The sequence below is a fragment of the Trachemys scripta genome, chromosome 3, assembly GCF_013100865.1.
Source record: "Trachemys scripta elegans isolate TJP31775 chromosome 3, CAS_Tse_1.0, whole genome shotgun sequence".
NCBI lineage: Eukaryota > Metazoa > Chordata > Testudines > Emydidae > Trachemys > Trachemys scripta.
In genome coordinates this window covers 74632985-74652430 of record NC_048300.1, presented here as the reverse complement: position 1 = coordinate 74652430, position 19446 = coordinate 74632985, and the positions used below count along the sequence as shown (strand labels likewise).

The 19446-nt window shown below is 45.6% G+C and overlaps 1 pseudogene; it reads right to left on the bottom strand.

Moving 5' to 3' along the window:
- Positions 1–15480: 15480 nt before the first annotated feature.
- Positions 15481–15660, bottom strand: LOC117875699 (annotated as a pseudogene).
- Between the last annotated feature and the right edge of the window lie 3786 nt (positions 15661–19446).

Genomic DNA, 19446 nt, shown 5'->3' with positions numbered 1-19446 from the left:
TAAAAACATGATAATAAGTGAATATAATGTAACTGGGATAGTTTTATAAAGATTTGATAATAAGTGAATATAATGCAACTGGGATATGCTTTGTGCAAAAGATCTCTTGTAAGGTATCATTACAAAGCTCATAATCTACTGAGTGTGATCATCCTATTTGTAGAAATGTACCACTCTTGTATCTAAAACTAGAAATATAAAACATAACTCTGACGGCCTATTGTAATTATGTAAAGTGTGGGCCATTAATGATGGTTTGGAATCTTGATGACTCCCATTAACAAGGACCATTGTCTGCAGATGGCTGTGTTTACCTGTTAGTCTTCCTGTATATGTGTGTGCTGGCAAGTGGGCAATGAAGTCTTGCAGTGACATGTGATCTTGTCACCTGAACTGGAATCCATCTTTAACCTAGGGTGACCAGATGTCCCGATTTTATAGGGACAGTCCCGATTTTTGGGTCTTTTTCTTATATAGGCTCCTATTACCCCCCACCCCCGTTCCGATTTTTCACATTTGCTGTCTGGTCACCCTACTTTAACCTGGTGCTTTTCCAGTAGGGGGGGGTGGAAACCCAGAGGGACAAAGGGTTCCCGCCTTATGCAAAAGATATATAAAGGGGTGGAAGAGAACAAAGGGAGAGAGGAGCCATCATGAAGAATCCCCTAGCTCTCACCTGAGCTGGAACAAGAGCTGTACCAGGGGAAAGAATTGTGCCCAGGCCTGGAAGGTGTCCAGTCTGAGAAAAACTTACTGAAGCATCTCTGAGGGTGAGATTATCTGTAGTTAGCTTGATTAGACATAGATTTGCGCATTTTATTTTATTTTGCTTGGTGACTTACTTTGTTCTGTCTGTTACTACTTGAAACCACTTAAATCCTATTTTCTGTATTTAATAAAATCACTTTTTATTTGGTAATTTACTCAGAGTATGTATTAATACCTGGGGGAGCAAACAACTGTGCATATCTCTCTATCAGTGTTATAGAGGGCGAACAATTTATGAGTTTGCCCTGCATAAGCTTTATGCAGGGTAAAACAGATTGATTTGGGTTTAGACTCCATTGGGAGTTGGGCATCTGAGTGCTAAAGACAAGCACACTTCTGTGAGCTGTTTTCAGGTAAACTTGCAGCTTTGGGGCAAGTGATTCAGACCCTGGGTCTGTGTTGGAGCAGACGGGAGTGTCTGGCTCAGCAAGACAGGGTGCTGGAGTCCTGAGCTGGCAGGGAAAACAGGAACAGGGGTAGTCTTGGTATATTGGGTGGCAGCTCCCAAGGGGGTTTCTGTGATCCAACCCGTCACAGTTACCCAAAGGGCTTTGCAGGGGAGTGAAACTAAAAATATTTTGCCACTCTTCCTCAGAGGAAAAGGACTGAAATGAGTCACTTATTCTTAAGAAGCTGTGGATGTGATCGAGGCCAGCACACTGTGACACATGTACAATATTCATTGATTGTCTCTCCTCACGGTTGTGAAAATTGTGGGCTGTGTTACAGAATTAGAGAGCAGATTGATGTTCTCAAGAAGATCAATGACTTGAGAGCTGATTTTACAAGTCTGGTTTTAGATCCAGGAGGCCAAAGTGTGGCCAAGGGAACAAATGCAGGACAGACATCTGAATTCTAAAACGTAGAGGTGCAGCCTTGGGAGACTATAGCTTTGTGCTTGCAATCCGGAGCCAAGCAGTGTCCATCCACACCGAGCAGATGGCCCTTCAATTATAGTGCCTTTCCCTTCCATGTGGAGATGTCTGTCTGAGGCTTGGTCTTCATTCCAGGCCTATATCAGTATAACTACATCACTCAGGGGGTGTGAAAAATGCATAGCTCCAGTGACATAATTATACCGACCTAACCCCCTTGTGTAGACAGCACTATGTTGACAGACTGGCTTCTCCCATCAACATAGCTACTGCCTCATGGGGGAGGTGGAGTGAGTACCTATGCCAAAGAGAGAAGCTCTCCTGTTGGCATAGGTGGCATCTTCACAAAGTGCTACAGCGGCACAGCTGCCCCGCTGCCCCACTCTACAAGCCCTGAGCCAATAAATTACTGCAAGAGCTGGTCAGGAATTTTTTGACTACCTTTTTTTGTTGTTGTTGAAAAATGCCAATTGGTTGAAACCAAAATTTTTCATGGGAAAGGGTCAGTTTCTCAAATTTCTCTACTTGAAAATTTTTGGAAAAAAGTTTAAAGAATTGTCAAAAGGTCCTATTATCCACATTTTCAAAACGCACAAAAAATTAAGGTCTCCAATTTGAAAATACTTTGTTTTGAAATTTTATCTATTTATATTAGAATGTTAAAAAAATTGGTCACAATCAAAATGACACATTTGAATTTACTTGAATTTTGTGTTTATTTGTAGAAAATTTCAAGATTTTGACTTTTTGTCCTGATTCAGAAAAGGAGAAATTTCCAAAAATTTGCACAGGATGGTAAAACTCAGCTCTAGTCATTTTCTTGGCATGATTTTTACTAAGAATAAGACCAAAACATTCAGTTTTGAATATTGCTTTCTGCTAAACAGTGTTTCTTACTTCTGGTCAAACACATGGACATCCAGTCACATTCTCTGGAATTATCCATTTCCTCCCATTTATGCCAGCTCCTTGATTGTTTTCTATCTGTTATCTGGTGAAAATTGACATGTTTAATTTCCAAAGGACCTTTTCAGACACAGATTTCTCCCCAAAGCAGTACTGCTGTTGTGCTCTTTAAATCTTGCAGAGAAGGCCAAACAACCCCATTATTAATACTTCCTTACAAAGGAAATTGGGGTCTTTTACACAGCATTCTAGCTGAAGATACAGACATAGATCTTTAAGATATACCAATTATTAGCCTTCTCAATATTTGTACAGTCAAGAAGAATATATCAGATAGGCTGGACACTGTTACGGAAACTGCAGAGAAATAAAAAGGAAGTAAGAGACGTGCAAGGGATAAAAGTAGTGGTGTGAGATGAGTTTTAGGTCTGGCTACCAAGTTGGTTCTGAGGATGGGTTCTGTGAGGAAAGCATGTTGTTGTGTGGATAGCTCTCTATCTAACAAACCTGGTTATCAGGACAGTGATTAGTCTTCCAGGAGCCAGACATAAGGACAGTACAGAAAATGTGATTAGCCAACAATACTGACAATTAATTTCTTGTGTGGGATGTGTGAGAAAACTCTCCCTTCCTGTTGCATATTGATAACAGAATGCCATCTGCAGCTGCAGTCCTCCTCAGACACAAGATGTGAGTAGCTGGGGCCAGATTCTGCTCTCACAGTTACACTGGTGTCAATCCAGATATAAGTGGAGTAACTGGATTTACTGGAACACCATGTGTATGTGAGATCAGACAGACATCCAGGGGCTTTTGTTTAATTTATTTGCTTTTTGTTGTTTAATTTCCTTTTTTTTTTCTTGCCACTTCAAACAAAGCAAAAATATGATGCTGTATGCACTGTTGTTGTTGCTGTGTTGCTCCATGATGGTTGAGTTAGTTTCCCAGAAGAGCTCCGTGTAAGCTCGAAAGTTTCTCTCTCACCAACAGGAGTTGGTCCAATTTATGATGCTGACATTTGAGACTCCTTTAGGGGACCCGGGTTTTGTGTACTCCCTAACTTGAATTCTTTAATGTAATATCTATTATTGAATACATCAGGCCAAATCCTGTTGCCAGTTTCACTGGGGTTAATGCAAGGTAACTCTCTGATTCCAGTGGAGTTTCTCTGGAATTTCAGGGTGTAAACTGATAGCAAGATACGGCCCATTTTAAACACCTTTTTACAAAGTGGTTACTGTGCAAGCTAAGGGCTTGTCTACACTTACAGCACTGCAGCTGTGCTGCTGTAGCACTTAAGTGAAGATGCTCTGATCTGTGTGATTAATCCACCTCCCGGAGAGGTAGTAGCTGTGTCAATGGGAGAAGCTGTCGACCCGGTGCTGTCTACACCAGGTAGAGTGACCAGACGTCCCGATAAAATCAGGACTGTCACGATTTTGAGGAGTTTGTCCCGCGTCCCGACCGTATCATTTGTCCCAAAATTTTGTTTCAGGCGTTTTCTTTTACACTCACCCATTTGGGTCTTTGGCGGCAATTCGGCAGAGGGTCCTTCAGTCACTGACGGTCTTCGGCGGCATTTCAGCAGCGGGTGCTTCTGTCTTTAGCAGCAAGTTTTATTACCCACTGCCGAAATGCTACCGAAGACCATCAGCGACTGAAGGACCCTCTGCCGAAATGCCACCGAAGACCGTCAGCGACTGAAGGACCCTCCGCCGAATTGCTGTCGAAGACCCGGACGGGTGAGTGTAACAATTAAAAAGGCGTCCCCCATGCGGTGGTCCCGATATTTTCCACTTAGCATCTGGTCACCCTAACACCAGAAGTTTGGTTGGTATAACTGTGTCACTCAGGGCTGTGGATTAAGTTGTGGGGAACACCAGTCTGAAAATCTATACCATCTTGGCCATTTGAAGTGATTTGTCTTGTAAATACTAGAACAATGTAGGGCAGGAGCGATGAAAGTTCGGCCTAGTGCAATTCAGGGATTTCTGCAATGGAGCCTGCACCTACCCTCATCTTCCAAAACAGATGCAGCCTGTGAAGACTAGTCATTGGCTGGTGTAATTCAGCAGAGCACCATTGACGTCAGTTGCTGCCCAGATGTATACTAGCCGATGATCCGGCCCAATGGAGCTCAGCCTATGCCTCCGCTGCTGCTGCCTGTGCTATCACAGCTACGCTGCTATTTATACCCACTCTGGCTCTCATGAAGCTACAAGTATGTGTCCCTGAGCAGGGGAATTACACCCCCAGGTTCGTAGTGTAGACACAGCCTAAGCGGCCTTTGGGCTCTCTGGCTAGTTGCCAATGTGGTCCTCCATTGGGCACAACTTGGCCTTGACAGCATTACGGATTAACCAGACAGCTTAGCAAGCTGCTGTTATTGTTTTTTAAACAAACCTATTTTCCAATTACAGGAATGCAAAAAAGCTTTTGAGATGAACAAACTATTTCTTTTTGGCTGCCTTTGCGTTACAGGTGTGCAAACAGCCGCTGCTGTTCTCAGACAAACAATTGCTCCTAGGCTGAGGTTTCCTTTGCCAAGTTTCAAAGCACAGCACACGTTTGAGTCCGTATTCTTAGTAGACAGGCCCGAATGCTGCCTGCCATCTCCCTTGAGCTTGCCAAACAGTGGAGCTAGTGTGGATCTGCTGAGTAGGGCCAGATTGCAGGAGTCAGGAGCCCACTCTGAGAGGCTCGAACACCTCCTGGGTGCTGCTGCTGTGTTGTGCTCCATCTGTAGTTCCAAGGAAAGTGGAGGGAGGAGTCTGAGGTGTGGCCAGTGAGTGGCTCCACCAGCTAAACACCCTACACTGGGGGAATGGCCACAGAAGCGATGGGCTGCAGAAATAGCCACAGAAAGCACCACACAGCCTGGGAGAAATGCTTCTATCCCCATCCTATCCTCCATCATGATGGAGGATGGGGCTGGGTCAAACCTGAATGATGCTGCAACCCCACACACTAGGTTGCAATGCCACTCAGGTGTCCCCCCTCCCTTTTCCAGTTTCCATCATGCACAGGGTCCCAGAATTCCTTATTCTGGCACTGGCAGCAGGGGAGAATTTGTCCCATCCTGTGAAACTCCTTATAACTAAACCAAAGCATGTTTTGTTACACACACACACACCCTCCCCAGTCAGGCCAGAGTCACCAGGGCTTCCCACCAAAACCTAGCTGGCAAGTTCCCTTTTCATGTAAGCAACACAAGAGAGTTACTTAATGGAATGTCTCTGGGTCACTTGCACCTGGGCAAAGCACAAAGGTGGAGGCATCAGAGCCATAAATAGATACACATTAGAAACTCTCTAAACATCCCCACATTTTGCATAGTTGATGACTTTCCATAATAGATATGGATGATAAACAGCTTTAAATAAACTAAAAATTTATCAGTGTCACTCCATTTATCACCATTATATTAAACTGAAAGGTATGGAAAGAAAACTGCGTTCGGTTGAAAAGCTCTGTGCAAATGTGATGAAAGAAGAATAAACTCAATGGGCCAAATCCTACTCTCATTTATACCTCAGCAACATCGCTAATGGGGATTTATAATGGAAGTGCTGACAGTGAAGAATTAGATATGGATTAAATAAAAAAAATTATTTGTAATATTCGGTGCACAAACTTTGTGGGCTCAGTACATGGGTAACAGAGTGAAAGTTAGTAGCCTGTGATATGCAGGTCTGACAAGATGATCTAATGATCCCTTCTGGCCTTAAACTCTGAGATGCTGTTGTCTACGGGCAGAGCCGGCTCTAACTTTTTTGCTGCCACAAGCAGGAAAAAAAAAGCACCGCCCCCCCGAGCCCCCCCCCCCGCCCCGCGCCCCGCCCCGCCCCCCCGCCGAGCACCGTGCCACCAGAGCGCCCCACCCCCGCAGAATGCTGCGCCGCGCTGCCCCTCCGCCACCCCAAGATTGGCCGCCCCTTACCAAGTGCCGCCCCAAGCATGTGCTTGGTTGCCTGGTGCCTGGAGCCGGCCCTGTCTATGGGCTTGCCTTCACTTCACTGTAAGTTTGTGAGGTAAACTCAAGTGCTGCCCCCCACCCAACTGCCAGGAACACACAAAAGTCTCTAGTTCAGGTTAAGCGGTCCTTAAAACTCAGGCTCAATGGCCCATCAGTGGGTGGGGGTTGACACCAGAGTGCTGCTGATGCTCGAGCTAAAAATGTAGCCCAGGACACTCAGCCTGTCTGCACTACTAATAAATATGCTCCATGCAGCCTGTTGAATTGCAGTGTGGTTCCTGTTAACTCGAGTGTCCATGACACACGCTAACACTGAGATGAAGACAAGCCCTAAAGCAAGCAGAGTCAGAGAACACATCCAAACAACCTGAGCTTGGAACGTTCCGATTCCAATGGGATCCAAATGTTGTCGTTCGGATCCCTCTCTGAAAGGAACCTTGCTTGTAAGAGTTCTGCTCTATGGTTGATAAGGGAGAATTTGAATATAGAGTGAAGGGGAGGAGCGGCTAATTGGAGCCAAAATTTAGGGCTCCCTGTCAACAAACTCCCCCCTTCATTCTCTATTCAACACTAGTTCAGGGGCACCTTATGGTGCTGATCACCAGTGTCAACAATGTGTCAGTTTTCTAAAGCAGACAGTGCTTTAATGAGGGATTTAAATCACTGCATAATGGAGTTTTATGTAAAATGTTACAAATTTGAGGTGATTCTGAGCCAAGAGGTAAACAAAATTGCCTAGTTAGGATTTCAACAGCATATCACACCGCACTCTGATATCTGAGCTACAGATGACCTTTTCTATGGCATATGACAACACATTAAGGAATCTTCTGTATTCTGAAACTTCGTGTTCTTCATAGTTTTTTCAAAAATAATTGACAGTATCTCAGAAAGCCTGCTTAACTCCCTTGGGATCTGTATCATTACAACATACTTATTTGTATATATTTAATGCTTCCAGGTTTTGCCTTACTGGCTTTTGGTCGATACTTATGCTGACAAGTTCAATCAGAAGACCCATCCGGAAAAGTAAGGATCCTTCAGAAAAATTGGTTTGGAATGCCAGCTGCATTTTAAACTTATGGGGGAAGTCAGGCTTTCCTTGTGACTGTAACTAAACGTGATGCTTGTGAAACCTAGAGACTGAAGTATCTTTATGCAGAGAACAGACAGAGCATGAGCAGTAGCTATGAGCTACCACACCATGTGCCTTATGCCTGTCAGTGTGAGTGGGAAGTGCAGTCTTTTGGGCAGATCCTCAGCTGATGGAAGTTGTCATGACTTTTTTGACGTCTCTCGTGACTTCAGTGGAGCAATGGCAACTTACACCATCTGAGCCCCTCCCGGTCCATTCAAAGCTTGGCTTCTCTGATGAGGGAGACAGCAAGGTGACGGGGGTGGGGGGCGGAGAGAAAATGGAAAAGCAATCCTGGCAATTACTTTCTATGGCTGGTAAAATAATGGTAACAGGGAATGTTCCTGTTAAGAGGGGTAACAGAAGTGTGGGTGATCAACAGCATGGATTTAATAAAGAACAAATCATTCCAGAGAGAGAATTTTTTTAACCCAATTATAAAATGTGCCCTTGATTCTGCAGTGGCATCCGCTAGTATGAACCCCTGTGCCCATATGGAGTCCCATTGACATCAGTCAGACTCCACGATGTCACAGGGCTGTGTGAGCAGATCCTGATGTAGGATTGGTGTCCGAGTGGGAAAGAGAGAAAAACAGCAGGTCCAGTATGTCTGGTTTTCAGTAAATAGTTGACAGAGTCTTGTGAAACCTTTCTTGAAATTAATTCAACTTGGCTTGGATTTGAGTATTTGCAACATGGACTGAAAGCTGGACTGAGTACTGTAAACAAAGCAAAACAAAATGAGAAACAGCAACGTATCACAGGCCTGGTCTACACTCGGAGGTTATGTCGAATTTAGCAGCATTAAATCGAATTAACCCTGCACCTGTCCACACAACGAAGCTATTTAGTTCGACATAGAGGTCTCTTAATTTCGATTTCTGTACTCCTCCCCAACGAGGGGAGTAGCACTAAATTCGACATGGCCATGTCGAATTAGGGTAGGTGTGGATGGAAATCGATGCTAATAGCTCCGGGAGCTATCCCACAGTGCACCACTCTGTTGACGCTCTGGATGCTCTGACCAGCCACACAGGAAAAGCCCCGGGAAAATTTGAATTCCTTTTCCTGTGTGGGCAGTTTGAATCTCATTTCCTGTTTGGACATCGTGGCAAGCTCAGCAGCACTGGCAACGATGCAGAGTTCTCCAGCAGAGGTGACCATGCAATCTCAGAATAGAAAGAGGGCCCCAGCATGGACTGATCGGGAAGTCTTGGATCTGATCGCTGTGTGGGGCGATGAGTCCGTGCTTTCAGAGCTGCGATCAAAAAGACGGAATGCAAAGATCTACGAGAAGATCTCAAAAGCCATGACAGAGAGAGGGTACAGCCGGTATGCAACGCAGTGCCGCGTGAAAATCAAGGAGCTGAGACAAGCGTACCAGAAAACCAAAGAGTCAAACGGACGCTCCGGATCCCAGACCCAGACATGCCGTTTCTACAAGGCACTGCATTCCATTCAAGGTGCGGCCGCCACTACTACCCCACCACTGACCGTGGACTCTGAGGATGGGATATTGTCAACGGCCGCTTCCTCGGAGATGTTAGCGGACGGGGAAAATGAGGAAGGTGAGGAGGAGGACGAGGCAGTTGACAGCGCTTACAACGCTGATTTCCCAGACAGCCAGGATCTCTTCATCACCCTCACAGAGATCCCCTACCAACCGTCCCCAGGCATTAATCCGGACCCTGAATCAGGGGAAGGATCAGTCGGTAAGTGTTTTAAACATGTAAACATTTATTTTGAACAGAACAGGAATATTAACAATGGGTTTTTCATGATTTGTTTGCCCTAGGCGCTTAACGTTTTAGTCCTTGGCAGTGCAACTACTGCAAAAGAATCTAACAATGTCCGGTTTATCATAATTAGTTTGCCCTAGGCGCTCTACTTTTTAGTCCTTGCCAGTGCAGCTACTGGAAAAGAAGGTCTATATGTCCGGGGATAGAGCTGAAATCCTCATGGGACTTCACCATGAAGCTCTCCTGGAGGTAATTGGAAAGCCTTTGCATGAGGTTCCTGGGGAGAGCGGCCTTATTGTGTCCTCCGTGGTAGGAAACTTTTCCTTGCCAGGCTATCATCAAGTACTCTGGGATCATTGCCTGCAGAGCATGGCGGCATACGGCCCTAGTTTTTGCTGGCTTTCACTCAGCATGCGTTCTTTCTCGGTCTCAGAAATTCTCAGCAGAGTGATGTCACTCATGGTGACCTGCTTAGAATTAGGGGAATGTTACTATTGGGACTGCTTGCCTGTTCCTTTACAGAACTGTCACCGGCGGTTTACCGCCACGCGGTGGAGGCGGGAGAGGGGCAGCATACAGGGATCTTTCCCGGGGACAGCCACGAGGGGGTGGGACAGGGGCAAAGTTCATGCTTGCCGGATTGCCAGCAGCAGGAACTGGCCAACGATAGGAGCATTGCTTTGAACATGAAAGGAGGGCACTGCTATAATTTAAGTTTTAAGCAGCCAAAAGTCTACGGCTTACCATGTCAGCCTGCTACCCGAATTCCGCTGTCCTGCCCCGCTTGTCTGATCTCCACTGCAAGACCCCAGGCACTGAATGCGAAGGCCGAAAATTCGACCTGGTCCTGCGTGCGCATGTGATAGGTGCTGTGCATGGTCTTGTTCACAGAGAAAGACTATGTTCATTGTTCACAAAAAATTATCTTTGTGAGGAATTCACTCCCTTTTTCCCATCCCACAGCTGCGAATGTCTCCCGACCTACCCTGGCATCCCCCTCGCAGAGGCTGGCGCAGATTAGGTGGAGAAAGAAAAGGACACGGGACGACATGTTCTCAGAACTTATGGGCTGCTCCCGAGCCGATGCGGCCCAGCAGACCCAGTGTAGGGAGAACATGTCGCAATACCAGCGAGCACACAGCGAATGGGAGGAGAGGTGGCGGCAGGAAGACCAGCAGGTGACTCAAACGCTGTTTGGACTAATGAGGGAGCAAACGGACACGCTCCAGCACCTTGTGGATGTTCTGCAGGACCGGAGGCAGGAGGACAGAGCCCCGCTGCAGTCTATCTCTAACCGCCCTCTCCCGCCACAAACTCCCATACCCCCCTCACCCAAAGTCCCAAGAAGGAGGGGCGGCAGGGGCCATGAAAACTGTCACTCCACCCCTGCAGACTGCTCAAGTACCAGAAGGCTCTCATTCCCAAACATTTGATAAGTCCTTTCCTTCCCGCCTCACACAGTTTCATCCCCTAACTGTGTAGTTGCTAATAAAAGATACGTTTCTGTTAATTACTGTTTCCATCATGTTCTTTTAGGGGACAGTGTGTTTGAAGCGGGGAAGGGGGTTGGTAATTGGAGAGGACAGTCACCTTTACCAGGGTACAGACACGGGGGCAGGTTCAGCAGAAGGTCACACACACATTGCAGTCACTAGGCACCCTGGTCAGTCTGGGAGGTGGTTTTCATGTTCTGTGTGTAGGGGGCCATGTGACTTTGTGGCGGGGGAGGGCGGATAGAGATCTTATGCAGCGGTCCTTATCCTGGATCACAGAGCCACGCAGCAGGGAATCTGTAACCGTCCTCCCCCGCCACAAAGTCAAATAGCCCCCACACACAGAGTCCCGAAAAGGAGGGGTAGCAGGCTCCGTTGAAACAACCAGTCCACCACTGCGGACCACTCTAGGAGCAGAAGCCTGTCATTCCTCGAGGTTAGAAGCGTTCTTTCCATCACTACGCCCGCTCCCCACCACAGTCTGCGTCCCAGTTTCAACACTTTACCGCGAAATCCGTAATAAAGAAAATGGTGTTCATTAACAAAGTTCCATTTATTTTATTTTTAAACGTGTGTTGGAAGGGGGTGAACGGGGTATGTAGCTGGAGAGGATAGTCAACAGTAAGAGGGTAAAGAAACGGGGACAGGTTCAGCTTCTCTTTAAACAAACTTAATAGTCACAGGTTACCCTGCCCACTGAAGAACCTAGCTTTACAAGTCTCCCAGATGCACAGAGCGTCCCGCTGGGCTCTTCTAATTGCAAGGCTGTCTGGCTGGGCGTAATCAGCGGCCAGGTTATTGGCCTCACCCTCCCACCCTGCCATAAAGGTCTCCCCTTTGCTCTCACAGAGATTGTGGAGTACACAGCAAACTGCAATAACAATGGGGATATTGGTTTCGCTGAGATCAGAGCGAGTCAGTAAGCTTCTCCATCTCCCCTTGAGACGTCCAAAAGCACACTCCACCACCATTCTGCACTTGCTCAGATGGTAGTTGAAGAATTCTTTTTCAGTGTCCAGGGTGCCTGTATAGGGCTTCATGAGCCAGGGCATTAGCAGGTAGGCTGGGTCCCCGAGGATCACTATAGGCATCTCCACATCCCCAACAGTTATTTTCTGGTCTGGGAAGTAAATACCTTCCTGCAGGCGTCTAAACAGACCAGAGTTCCTGAAAACACGAGCGTCATGAACCTTGCCCGGCCATCCTACGTTGATGTTTGTAAAACGTCCCCTATGGTACACCAGTGCTTGCAGCACCATTGAAAAGTAGCCCTTTCGGTTAATGTACTGGCTGGCCTGGTGGTCTGGTCCCAGGATAGGGATGTGAGTTCCATCTATAGCCCCACCTCAGTTTGGGAATCCCATCGCGGCGAAGCCATCTATGATGACCTGGACGTTTCCAAGGGTCACTACCTTTGACAGCAGTAGCTCAACGATTGCGTTGGCTACTTGCATCACAGCAACCCCCACGGTAGATTTGCCGACACCAAAGTGATTCGCAACTGACTGGTAGCTGTCTGGCGTTGCAAGCTTCCAGAGAGCTATGGCCACTCGCTTCTGGACAGTCAGGGCTGCTCGCATCCGGGTGTCCTTGCGCTTCAGGGCAGGGGACAGCAACTCATAAAGTTCCAGGAAAGTTCCCTTCCGCATACGAAAGTTTTGCAGCCACTGTGATTCATCCCAGACCTGCAGCACTATGCGGTCCCACCAGTCCATGCTTGTTTCCCGGGCCCAGAATCGCCGTTCCACAGCATCAACATGACCCATTGCCACCATGATGTTCACGGCGTGGGGTCCCGTGCTTTGTGAGAGGTCTGTGCCACTCTCAGACTTCATGTCCTCACCGCGCTGCTGTAGCCTCCTCGCCTGATTTCTCAGCATCTGCCTCTGGAAAAGATGGATGATAAGGTGCGAGGTGTTGACAACGGCCATAACTGCAGCGATGGTCGCAGCGGGCTCCATGCTCGCAGTGCTGTGGTGTCCGCGCTGTCACTCACCAGAAAAGTGCGCGAACTGATTGCCCGCCAGCGCTTTCAGGGAGGGAGGGCGGGAGTGACGGTTGGATGACGACAGTTACCCAAAACCACCCTCGACACAGTTTTTTCCCCAGCAGGCATTGGGAGCTCGACCCAGAATTCCAATGGGCAGTGGGGACTGCGGGAACTGTGGGATAGCTGCCCACAGTGCACCGCTTCCAATGTCGATGCTTGTCCCGTTAGTGTGGACTCACAAAGTCGAATTACTGACCTTAGTGTGGATACACACGTTCGACTTTGTAATATCGATTCCACATATTCGATGTAAGTACAATCGAACTACTCTCGTAGTGTAGACATACCTACACTGTGAGGGGCTGGCCAGCGGAGCAAGCAAAGGATCGGTGTTAGGCCAAGTTTTATTTCACATTTTTATTAATGTCTAGAAGAAGAGGGTAAGCAGCACACTAGAGGCCCAGTCCTGCTGCCACCACTCTGGGAGTGGATTTCCCACTGACTTCAGTAGGAGATCTATGTGCATAACAGCAGCAGGACAAAGCCCTAAACTTGCAGATAATACTAAACTGGGAGGATCTGCAAGCACCGAGAGGACACAAATAGTGTAAAGGGACTAGGAGGGAGTCAAAATATGGCTACAAAATTATACACATCCAGGAAAATGCAAGCTTTGGAAGGGAGTGGGATGAAGGGTAGAGCAACTTGCAAAGCAGCAATGCTGAGAAAGACATGAGGATGAGTAGACAGCAAATTGGATATGGGCTTTTAACACAGTATATTGGCAAAACAACCTGACATGCTTGATTCTCCAGCATCCTCCAGCCACATTAGTGATGGATGGCACTCTGGTGGTGCAAAGCAGACACAGTCCTGTTTTTAATGGGCCTAGAATTATTTTCCCCATATAGAATCTCAGTCTTGCAGGTATAGCAGTTCCTACGACAAAGCCCGGCCATAGCCCCCTCTGAAGGGGGCCTGGCCAGGGAAAAGGAGATATGGCCAAGGCATCATTCCACCTTACCAGTCCTTGACTGCTGTTCTCAGTCAGGATAAGATAGAACAACCTTGGCATTGAGCTAGCACCCACTGGCCACAGGGTCAGGGAACCGCAAAGTTGACATAAAACCGTCTTTGCATCTCTCCAGGCTTGCCCTAAGCACAGAAAACTGGGGCTAATCTATTTTGGAGCTGGGTGACTAAACACATCCTATTCTCTCTCTCTCTCTCACACTCACACACACACATCAAGGAACTGATAGTGTCTCTCGGCATAGCACTGGTAAGCCCACATCTGGAATTCTGCCTTCAATAAAAGACAGATTGAGAGAATAGCAACAAAAATGATGAAGGGACCAGAAGATGAAGATTAACCTATGAAGAAAGGTTACAAGAGCTAAATTTATGTGGTTTAGCTAAAGGATGATGGCCAAAGGAGATATAAGTCTTCAAGCAACGGATGTGTGTAAAGAGCAAGCACAGAGAGAAGAATTGCTGAAGCTGAGTAAGTATCTGGAAATATTTGTTTCCCAACAAGGGGGTAGATTAGAGAGTGGCACAGTCTCTTAAGGGAAGCCCCATCATGTGAGTGATTGGAAACTAGGCTGGACAAAGTACTGGATGATATCCTAGAGGGAATAACTCTTCATCAACAAGGATAGGGGAATGAACAAGATGAATTCATGGGTCCTTCCCATCTCCGTGAATCTATTTAAAGCACTCACTTTTCTCTGTGCTTGAAAATAGACATGTTTTAATCAAAAAGGGGCTGATTATGGTGAGGTGAAAGCTCTGGGGCCTCATCTGGCAGAGTTCCCCTTGAGATTCCCAGAAGCAGAAAGAGAGAGCAGCCATTGTACGTTCTCTATGGAGTGTGGCATGCACTTCCTCTGGGCAGGGCCATGGTTCCCCTCCTCAACCATTCTGAAGCTAACAGCTATCTCTGTGCTAATCTCTACACACTCTGTACTCAGTGTATTTGTGGTTAGCTCCTGCAGCTGTGGGCTAGTGGCTTAAGCACTTGTCTGAGACTCAGGAGACCTGGGTTCTATTCCCTGCTATGCCACTGATCTGGTCAGAAACCTAAGGCAAGTCACTTTACCCATCTGAGTCTCACTTTCCCCATCTGTACAGCAGGGATATTGACCTCCTTTGTAAAGCACTTTGAAATGTATGAATTAAGAGCAAGGTGTTATTCATATTACTTGCCTCTTTTCCCCTTGGGCACCCATGCAGGGCTAGGCACCATACAGTCCCAAATCTCAGAAAACTCATCGTTTACTGCAGGAGAAAAACTGGGTATTACATGGCAATCAATGAAACTAAGGAAACAATAAGGTAAACCTCACTGATATGAGCACTAGGGGGAAGGCATCTTTCTATCAATGAGATCACTAATCCAATTATTATTATGATTTAGCTCTCAGCTAGCACTTTTCACATATGGATAACCAGGTACATTACCAAGGTGGGTGTGTTCTGATTTTACAGAGGAGGAAATAGAGACAGATAGGTTAAGGTCACACTCTGAGCCAACGATCTTGTTCCTAATGCTGTGTTCTGACCACTAGATCACATTGCCTCTCTACAATTATATTCCAGGGGAAACATGAATGCACTCCCCCACCCAACTGCTTCACCAACCTCCACAAACTATGCATTCAAGGACCCTGCATTTAAGGAAACTGCAGGAGTCAGCATATCTGGATTGCAATGGATGAGCCTCATCCTAGGAAAGCCACCTTCATGATCATGGTATCTCCCCTGCCAGCTAATTACATAATTATGTAGTTATTAATTATTTAAGGATCTTAATTCTTTGAAAAGGTGCCTCAATTATTAATGGGCAGGCTCTGGCTGGAATGACTGCCTCCAGACAGCCTCACTGGTACAGTATACACATCAGTCATTCTGAAAAAAGCCACTGAATTTTCAGGCCATTGTTTAGTTAACCATTAACAATTCATAAAATTTCAGCTCCCTGCACAAAAAGCAGCATTCTCTGAATGGTATTAGAAAATCCTATTTCTAGTCTGTTATGAAACAGAGGGTTTGATGTGCTGCCAGTTTTTATGTGGAACTTTGGAAACAGAACACTTCCTGCACTGTGAGTCTTAGACTGAGTGGCTGTTACATAAAGCTTTCCTACCAACTCAAGTTTATCATCATACATTTTGTGTGTGTGTGTGTGTGTGTGTGTGTGTGATCCTACCAACTCAAGTTTATCATCACATACATTTTGTGTGTGTGAGTGAGAGAGAGAGAGAGAGGAAAAATCGAATCCTCAAATGCAAAATAATAAAAAAAATTAAAAATGGATCATTCAGCTCTTCCTCTTTGTCCAGTGCTGACAAATATTCAGTGATATTTGTCAACTCAGAAAGTGAAGGCAAACAAAGGAAAAATCCAATATGCTAAGTTGTATAAGTACTGTATATAGGGGAGATATACATGGCTGCAGAAAGCTGTGTATATGGAGATGGATAGATTTTTTTTTTTTTTTTGCCACTGACTAAGCTTTCATTTAAAGCACAGAAATCCCCTTCGGGCCTCTCACACTGTCTCTTGTGCTGCAGTGATAAAAAGGAAGTAAACATCACATCATCAGATACGTGCCAAGTGAAACAAACATGGGATGGAAAAACAGCATATTTGAAGAAGAGGGATACAAACCTTATATTCAAGATATTGGATCCAAACATATATAGATCATTATCCAGTTGTTTTGCTGTGGGAGGGGATGCAGAACTCCAGTGGTTTATTGGTATAATTCTTTGAAGGTGAAGGAGCCATAAAGTGATCTCAATACTAAGGAGTGAAGCAGCACCATGTAATATAGTTAAACAATAATGCAAACCACAGAAGAATCCATGGAAGAAGAGGGAAATGAATTCACCTAGAAAAGACTGAATATTTAAGTCCAGCACAGAAAGATGTTTGGAGTTTGTGGGGGAAGGTGGAGAATCCCCTAGTTTCCTCTGCATTGATCTCTCATGCCCTGCAGTGTATAAAAGCCTCCTAAATAAAACTACTTTATTAGCAGACTACTGCAGGACTAGAGTAAAGATGCACTCCAAGCTCTGGATCCAAACCTCGGTTGAGGCATTGACTCCTAAATCCCATAATACAAGAAAGGGAATCAGCCAGGCAGGAGTGTTTAAACTGTCAGACAACTCATAATTTGACAGCGATCCCTTTTTAAAGTGGGGGAAGAGGCAGGCTTTGAGTGATTCCGATCGATCACCTTCTAATCTGCATTTTAGGTTTTGAGTTTTCATTATTACCGAAGTGATTCCAAGAAAACAAACTCTCTTATTTACATATAAAACAATTAAGTGCTGTCTGACTTTTCTGCACTCAGGAGCCAGCCACATGTTCTGCTGCAGGGTATTGTAAGGGACAGGAAAATCTGGGAAAATGCTTGCACCAAATAGTTTTGTTTTTCCTATGTATTTGCGGTGTAATTAAGCTGCATACAAAATGAAAAGAAGATTGGGTAAGGGGGGAGGCTATACAGTGCATAGACATGTGGGCCTGATCCACGGCCCACTGAAGTCAATGTGCAATGGGCTTTGAACCAGGCCCCCTATGCATGGTAACCAACATAGAATAAAGTGCAGCAATGGACATAGTACGGTAGTTTAAAATGAAGCTAGAGCAACATTTTTAAGATAGGGTCTTTTTCTTGCTGCAGGCAGGTAATGGAACTAGCCTCCAGACGTGTAAACTCTCAGCAGCCAGCATGATCATCATGAGCCAATTTCCATTGAAATTAGATCAATACTATTTTTTTCCCTTCCCCTCACTGGCTCCTAAGTGATTCATGAATCTGAAAACTAGTTCATGAATCTGAAAGGAAGCGGGGAGAGGAGGAGGCGGAATATCTGCAGTCAGCAAACCTTGACTCTGTTTCATGAATCCAGGCATTAGTTACATAATGTTCTGCTGCCTGCTAGTTGAAACCAGTATTTAGGTTGCCGTTTAAAACTTTTACTTATTCAATTCCGCCCTTCCTCTGCCCCCCAGTTCCCCGCCGAACTGGGTAGAGCCACGTTCTTTTGTACACACACACACAGCAAAAATCGGAGCCATGTTATACAGCAACTATTTGAGTGTATGTGCATGTGACACACATCTTAGCCACACTTTGTGTGTGTGTGTATAGAGAGTCAGACAAGAATCAGTGCTGCACCAGATAACGTAGCTCTGATTTCTGACACACCCATGAGCGCTATGTAGGAATTATCTGAGAGTGTGTGTGTTTGTGACAAGGCGTAGAGCCACACTGGGTAATGTGTGTATATGGAAAGACAGACAAGAATCAGCACCACATTACCTAGCCCTCGTATGTGTACTTGTATGTGACAAGAATAGTTTAACCGGTTATGGGCCCTTTAAATCTGTACTGGAGCCAAGTCTCTTTCTCTGTGGAGTTTCATAAGGAAGCACATGATGAGAGCAGTTGGAAACCACATCTCTGCGAGTGCTGATTACAGCCGACTGAGGAAAATGAGATTTTTATCTTGCAGGAATTCAATTATCAAAAAAATAAAATACAGCCCGTCTGCCTTTATTCGGCTAAACTCACTGCACCGCGGTGTTTTTAATTTAATGAAAAGCGGTGCAAGAATTACTTAAAACATTGTGTTTTTGGTAAAGGGGAGAAGGAAAAAAAAAAAAAAGCCAAAGTCACCCTGCTGGCAAATGAATGCAGCAGGGATGATGTCATTGGAACAGTTGGAGGAGAAAAGAGAAAAACAAGTCTGTGTGTGCTAATCCTGTTTGCTGCCCTAAAGGGAATGGAAGGCAGCCAAGACAAGGAGTTCTGGGAAACCATATAAGGGTGCCAAACAAGCTCTGCCGCCAACATTAGGAACTGACATCTTTGTTCTTTGTAACTTGGAAGGCTGCCAAAGGCCTCATTTCAGCTCTGCGGCATGATTACACTGGACATCTGCCAGCTGAGCTCTGTGAGCTCCTTTTCTTCTCTTGGAGCTTTTTGCCAAACATGCAGCAGTTGCCATGGCAGTGGAAAGTAAAGTTAAAATATATATATGTGTGTGTGTGTGTATATATATATATATATAATATAAAAAACAACAACAAAGCAGAAGCACGCCTTTATCCAGCTGTGCCACATGTACAGATATAAAAAGCAAGCTGACCTATTAATGAAGGGTTTTTCACCAGGACGGAGTGATAGCCATGAAAGCAGAAAGGTGACACGAGGATAAAACAATAAGCACACACAAAATGGCCTGGCTGTACAGAGATGAGTCTATAGGAGGTTTTCCTCCTCTGTGTCTATCTGAAATCAGAGGACACCAAATTCAAAGTTGACAATGCTGGGATTTTCACTGTTTTTGAAAAGGCTTTAAAACGTGAAAGAGGTTTATATATAAACTCTGCTCAGGGACGGAAAACTAAACAACTGAAATTCAGTCGGCTTGCTAGGAGGAAGGGCGTTGTGTCAGCAAAGGTGCAGGCCAAACGATAATATTTCAAATTTTGCTCTATACAACTAACAAACAATCATCCAGCATTCTTGTGTTTATAACAAGGGTT